Here is a 7,363-nt window from a genome sequence, read left to right as displayed (position 1 = left end):
CATGTTCTCCCTGCCTTTGTGTGGGTTTCCTCCGGGTGCTCCTGTTTTCCCCACTGTCCAAAGACATGCGGTACAGGTGAATTGGGTAGGGTAAATTGTCTGTAGTGTATGAGTGTGAATGAGTGTGTGTGGATGTTTCCCAGAGATGGTTGCCGCTGAAAGGGCATCCGCTGCGTAAAACCTTGCTGGATAAGTTGGCGGTTCATTCCGCTGTGGCGACCCCGGATTAATAAAGGGACTAAGCCGACAAGAAAATGAATGAATGATTAAATTTAATGTATGAACAGAAATAGAGATTTTTAAACCAAAAGATCCTGTGTCCACACACATAATAATAAAAATGCTACAGTAACTAAATATACAAGGTTTCTGAACCATACTATCATACTGCATATATTACTCGAACCGATGCTCCACATTCTGTAGTATTAACTGACATACTGTTATAAATACAACAGTATATATTTAGTTTTTACTACATTAAACTGTGGAGTATTTTGGTAGTCTCCAAAAAACACAGCAGATGCCCTTCCAGCTGCAACCCAGTACTGAGAAACACCCATACATACTCATTCACACACACACACACACACACACACACACCTCACTCCTCTGACCTCTAATGCCCCATTCACACAGGGCGTCAGCGGTTCCCATTCACTTTAATGGGTGACGTCAGACGTTGCCGAACGATGTTGGGTGGCGTAGGACAGGTGGGGGTTACATTGGTGCCGTGACCCGGATGGGAGTGAGGTTGACGTCTAAAGGTGCTCTAGGGACAGACACTAGGGGTCATGGTCTTTAGCCTCCTTGGTAGAGTGACCAACTCCCATGCGGAAGGTTGTCGGTTCGATCCTAGCTCGGAGCGGGTTGGGTGGGGTAGGAGCAGCGGGGTTACATATAGTCAAACATCATTCACCTTATTCTCCGCGGACGCAGCCATTTGAATCTTTTTGGCTCGAGACTTCCAGTCTCATTCACTTCCATTCATTTTTAGACATTAAAAACTGCTCGTTTTGTTGTTTGATGTTGCAAACTGATATTTTCCTATTATATTATTCTACTTGGTCTGTATAGTCATGCAAACACTTGTTTGTAGAGCGAGTAGTTTGACCATTTTCTGCTGTTTATTATTCCTAAGTCCAGCAGAGTGTGTTAGTTATGCACCTATACAGGTTCAAATGCTCACACACTGCTGAATACACACACGATGAACAGCAACACACAAATATCTTTACAGATGAACACAATTAAAATGATTCAGAAATGATAATTTTCTACATCAATATAAACAGCACTGCCTCCATGCCTTCTTCACCTCGTGGGGCTTTATCAGTTTATTGATGACGATCTGCATCTGTATAATGTGATTATTATGATCAGGATTATTGATTATATGCAGATTTATATCAGTTTTAATAAACACAAGTGTAGATGTGTCCAGCTGTGGGGTTTTGGAGACGTCTGCATCAGCATATGTGGATAAGAACAGGACGTGTGTTTGGATATAACTCAGTTTTCTGACCACACTTCATTATTATTGTTCATTTAATTCCTTTGCTGGAGATTAGAACTGAAGTTAGAAATAGTTTTGACACAAATCTTTGCACTTAACAAAGGAAATTAAATAGGTGGGCTAATGGATGTGTTCAGTTTCCACCGTTTCCTCAATCCACCAAAGTAAAGGAGTAAAGTAAAGGAGTAAAGTAAAGATGCTGAATGGAGGAGGCTCGTTCTTTATCCTCGCGCTGCAGATGCTCTGTTTAACTGTTTTCTCGCTAGTGAATCGTTTAGTTTTTACACTTATAAAGGTGCCATGTAAATACCAAATGCACCATGGAGCAACACAACTGACTCTTAAAGGGAATGAGAGACGAGATTCTGATTGGTTTAATGCAGGTTATGCTCAAAACACACCCAGAACTCATTAAGAGAATAAACACAGCCCTGTTAGACCATGCGCCAGCGCACAAAGCGTATTTTACCATCTTTAAAATAGCAGAAGTGGATTCAGACATTTAGGGTGGTGTATTCAACTTTAAATGTAGCACACACTCGAGTAGTAGACAATTTCGAACGCAATCTGTTGTGGTGATTATACAACTAACATAAACAAACGAGCCTTGCTAGGACTTTGCTTCTATATAGTGTTTTACTCAGCCTCTTATAGGACCCTGTGCAAGCGTGTGTGTCCAAAAGTGTTAACTTATAAGGGACTGTCCCTCGTAAGCTGACTAACACACACAATTCCCGAGCAGGTGAAAAGCAGAGCAGGGGGAATTCATCGAGGGCCACCCGCACACACTCGACGGGCGCTCAAAAGCAGCCGATAACCAGCTCAGCCTCTTCACAGCCGCTCGCAGCTCCTCGTGTGCAAGGAAGTGGAGGCTTTTTCTGAGAATTGAGAGTCGATGCAGCGGGAGGAAGGATGTGGAGCAACAGACCGTTTCGCGTGAGACTGAACACTAACGTTATTGAGGAGTTCAGTGGAAACGGGTTCGGGTGTGTGTGTGTGTGTGTGTGTGTGTGTGTTTGTGTGTGTGATGGGCTGAAAGACAACAGCGAGGAACAGCTACAACAGGTAAAGTCTCTCTCTCTATGTTTGCGTGTGTGTGTGTGTGTGTGTGTGTGTGTGTTGAGCTAAAATACAACAGTGGGAAACTATTAGCTACAAAAGGCAGAGTCAGTGTGTATGTGTGTGTGTGTGTGTGTGTGTGATAAGCTAAAAGACAACAGCAAGAAAAACTTGGTTACAACAGGTTGTCATGGTGTGTGTATGTGTGTGTTGAGCTGAAATAACAACAACAAGAAACATCTAGCAACAAGTAGATACTCAGAGTGTGTGCGCATGTTTGTGTGTGTGTGTGTGTGTGTGTGTGTGTGTGTGTGTGTGTGATGAGCTAAAAGACAACAGCGAGTAACACTGAAAGCACATGGAGATGAAGTAAGTCATTTTCTACATTCGCTGTCCTATTAGACTGTAAAGAGCAGGTAGCGGGTTAAAGGGACAGTTAGGACGATAGTTAGGGGGGTTTGGACGATTCTAAGGGCCCATGTACTGTATGGCCATGGTACAGTTTTATTAGCCATAAAATAGTATTTTAAATATAAATACTAATAATAATAATGAAAGAAATAATAATAAAGAATTAATAAATTAAAGAAAGAAAAAACAAACAAAAAGAAAAAAAAAATATTAAATTAAAATGTAATTAATTATTAGTTCAAATATTTAAAGAAACAAACAATGAAGAAAAACTTCAAATAAAAAAATAAAGAATTACTAATTTAAAGAAAGGATTAAACAAACAAACAAACAAACAAACAGCGAATTATCAAATTAAAGTATTTAAAGAAAGAAAGAAAGAAAGAAAGAAAGAAAGAAAGAAAGAAGAAGAAATGAATAAAAAAATATTTAATTAATAAAAAATAAAACATTTAAAATAAAAAAGAAATAATTAATAAATCAAAGAAAGATTTAAATGATTTAAATGATGAAAGAAAGAAAGAAAGAAAGAAAGAAAGAAGGAAAGAATAAAAATAGAATAAAAAATAAAGTATGAATAAATTAAAGAAGACATTAAATTATGAAAGAATTAAAGAAAGAATAAAAAATAAAGAAAAAAGAATTAACGAAAAAAGAAAGAAAGAATAAAACATTTAAAATAAAAAAGAAGAAAATCAAAGAAAACATTAAATATTAAAATAATTAAATAATGAAAGCAAAAATAAAAAGAGTGAATTAATAAATCAAATATTAACAATTAGAAAGAATAAAAACATTTAAATGAAAAAAAGAAAAAAAATCATCAAATATTGAAAAAGATGAATAAAAACATTTAAAATAAAAAGAAGGAATTAATAAATTAAAACATGATTATAGGAATGAAAGAAAAAAATAAAGAAAGAAAGAAAGAGTTGAAAACATTTAAAATAAAAAAGAAAGAATTAATCAAAGAAAAGATTAAATAATAAAAGATAAAAAATGAAAAAAGAAAGAATCAATAAATCAAATATTGAAAAAATGAATAAAAAATAAAAAGAATGAATTAATCAATTAAAGAAAGGATTAAAGGAATGAAAAAATAGTGAAAGAAAGAATAAAACCATTTAAAGCAAAAAAGAAAGAATTAATTCATTAAAAAGGATTAAATGATGAAAGAAAGAAACATAATTATTAAATTAAAGTATTTAAAGAAAGAAAGAATAAAAAATGTAAATAGAAAACTAAAGATTTAATAAATTAGAAAAATTATTAAATGATGTAAAAGAATTAATTAATCAATTAAAGAAAGAATTAAAGGAATGAAAGAAAAAAATTAAGAAAAGAAAGAAATAAAGAATAAAAAACATTCAAAATAAAAATGAATTAATCAAAGAAAGTATTAAATAATAAATTAAATTTTGAAATAAAGAAAGAAACAAACATTTAAACGGGGAGAAGTATTAAATTAAATTAATTATTATTAATTAAAATATTTAAGGAAACAAAGAAAGAAAAAAAGAATAAAAAGATCAAAATAAAAAAGAAAGAATTAATCAAAGAAATGATTAAATAATAAAAGAAAGAAAGGAAGAAAACATTTCTTTTCTCTTCTTTTTCTTTTCTTCTCTCTCTTCTTTCCTCCTGATGTGTGTTTTCGGGGACTGTAGATTATTGTGCGCTCTCCCCTGCTCTGACATCAACACACTGAACCCTCAGCCTGTGTCCAAAGAGTGTGGAAGCTGCTGGGGAATCCCCCAATCTGCATGAACAGGAGAGACACTTTCACTTCAGCTGAATCGAAAGCAGCACACACACACACACACACACACACAAACACACTCACACACAGTCGACTGAGGACAAGTGTTCATAAAGCATTGGTAAGACGGTTATAAGCTGCTGTGAGTGTGTGTGCTGACATGACGTGATCTGCAGACTCAGTACTCGGTGTAGAGTCTGTGTGATTCAGAAGAGCAGCTACATCTGAATACTGGGTCAGTGGAGACGTCACACGCTACCCGCACACACACACAGACACTCCACAATCACACACGCTACACACACATTCTGCAAACACACACACACACATCTCCTTTATTCCTGTCTGATTCATTCATTTTCCTTCAGCTTAATCCCTTTTTCATCAGGGGTCACCACAGCAGAATGAACCGTCAACTATTCCAGCATATGTCGTACACAGCGGAGGCCCTTCCAGCTGCAACCCACTACTGGGAAACACCCATACACACTCTAGTGTAAACTAGTTTAGTTGATCAATTCCCCTATAGCGCATGTGTTTGGACTGTGGGGGAAACCGGAGCACCCTGGAGGAAACCCACGCCAACACTGGGAGAACATGCAAACTCCACATAGAAATGACAACTGACCCAGCCGGGACTCAAACCAGTGACCTTCTTGCTGTGAGGCGACAGCGCTACCGTGTTCCTTTCTTTCTTTCATTATTTCATCTCTTCTGTCTCATTGGGTTTGGTGGAGCGAGGAAGCCTCGCGTTTAGTTTTTGAAGGAGGAATCATTTTCTCCCCGTACAATTTCAGTTCAGTTGTTTGATTTGTTTTGTGGTTGTAAATCCAGAAGTGAAGCTGCTGTTTTGTATTTATGTTCTTTGTTTTCCTCTGTTATTATGTGGTGATGTGCTTGTCCAGTAGAGAAGATGCTCAATAAAGTGCTTTGCAAAGATCAAGTCGTCACCTTGTCATATTAAAGGGTCTGTCTGCGTTCTGAATGATTTTGAGATATTGAACTTCAAATCTTTGGCGCTAAATATAATAAATGAATGAATGAAGGTGGCCATGAATGAATATGTTTAGAAATGTATTAATGAATGAATGAATTAAAGTAGGAATAAATAAACAAATTAATGAATAAAGGTAGAAACAATTCAATGAATAAAAAATATTGAGGAATGAATGAATGAATGAATGAATGAATGAATGAATGAATGAATGAATGAATGAATGAATGAATAAAAACAGAAATAAATGAACAAATGAATGAATGAAGGTAGAAACAATTCAATAAATGAATTAAGGTAAGAATGAATGAATGAATGAATGAATGAATGAATGAATGAATGAATGAATGAATGAATGAATGAATGAATGAATGAATGAACATAGCAATGAATCTATGAAGGTGGTCATGAATTAACAAATTTAGGAATGAATGAATGAAAGTAGGAATAAATAAACAAATGAATGAATGAAGGTAGGAACAATTTAATAATGAAAAAAGGTAAAAATGAATGAATGAACATAGGAATTAATTAATGAAGGTAGTCATGAATGAACAAATTTAAGAATGAATGAATGAATTAAAGTAGAAATAAATGAACAAATGAATGAATGAAGGAAGGAACAATTCAATAATGAGTAAAGGTGAGAATGAATGAATGAATGAACATAGGAATAAATGAATAAAGATAGTCAAGAATGAACAAATTAAAGAATTAATTAATTAAAGTAGGAATAAATTAATAAATGAATGAATGAAGGTAGGAACAATTCAATAAATGAATTAAGGTAAGAATGAATGATTGAATGAATGAATGAATGAATGAATGAATGAATGAATGAATGAATGAATGAATAGGAATAAATGAAAGAAGGTATTCAGGAATGAATAAGCTTAGGACTGAATGAATGAATTAAAGAAATAAATGAACAAATGAATGAATGAAGGTAGGAAATTTTCAATGACTGAATAAAGGTATGAATGAATAGAAAAAAATGAATAAAGGCATTCATGAATGCATAAATTTAGGAATGAATGAATGAAAGTAGAAATAAATAAATGAATGAAGGAAGGAACAATTCAATAATGAATAAAGGTAAGAATGAATGAATGAATGAACATTGGAATACATGAATAAAGGTGGTCATGAATGAATAAATTTATGAATGAATGAAAGAATGAATGAATGATTGAATGAATGAACTAAAGTAGGAATGGATGAACAAATGAATGAAGGTAGGAACAGTTTAATGAATCAATAAATGTAGGAATGAATGAATTTTGAAATGAACAAAGGTAGTAATGAGATAAGAATTCATTAAGGTAGAATAAATAAATAAGAATAAAGGAAGGTATGAATGAATGAAGGCAGAAATGAATGAATTGAAGGAAGGCAGGAATAAATAAATAACCTAATGTTTGTATAAATAAATAAAAGTAGAAATTAATGAATGAACAAATAAATAAAGGTAGGAATTAATGAATTAAAGTTGAAATGCACGAGTGAATGCATTAATGATAAAAGGAAACCCTCATTTAAATGCATGTACATTTACTGGAAGGTGCAGAACATTAACAGAGGTTATGATTGTGTGACTCCTAACATCATCACCATTGAAACACGA

At 34.0% G+C, this 7,363-nt stretch overlaps 1 non-coding gene across 1 annotated transcript; it reads left to right on the top strand.

Moving 5' to 3' along the window:
• Nucleotides 1-4,907: 4,907 nt before the first annotated feature.
• On the top strand, nucleotides 4,908-5,004 carry mir222b (microRNA mir-222b). Its single transcript, NR_030657.1, has one exon. It is a non-coding gene; the product is annotated as a microRNA mir-222b (primary transcript).
• Nucleotides 5,005-7,363: the final 2,359 nt, after the last annotated feature.

This window comes from Danio rerio, chromosome 21 (genome assembly GCF_049306965.1).
Source record: "Danio rerio strain Tuebingen ecotype United States chromosome 21, GRCz12tu, whole genome shotgun sequence".
NCBI lineage: Eukaryota > Metazoa > Chordata > Actinopteri > Cypriniformes > Danionidae > Danio > Danio rerio.
This window is presented reverse-complemented; position numbering and strand designations above follow the sequence as displayed.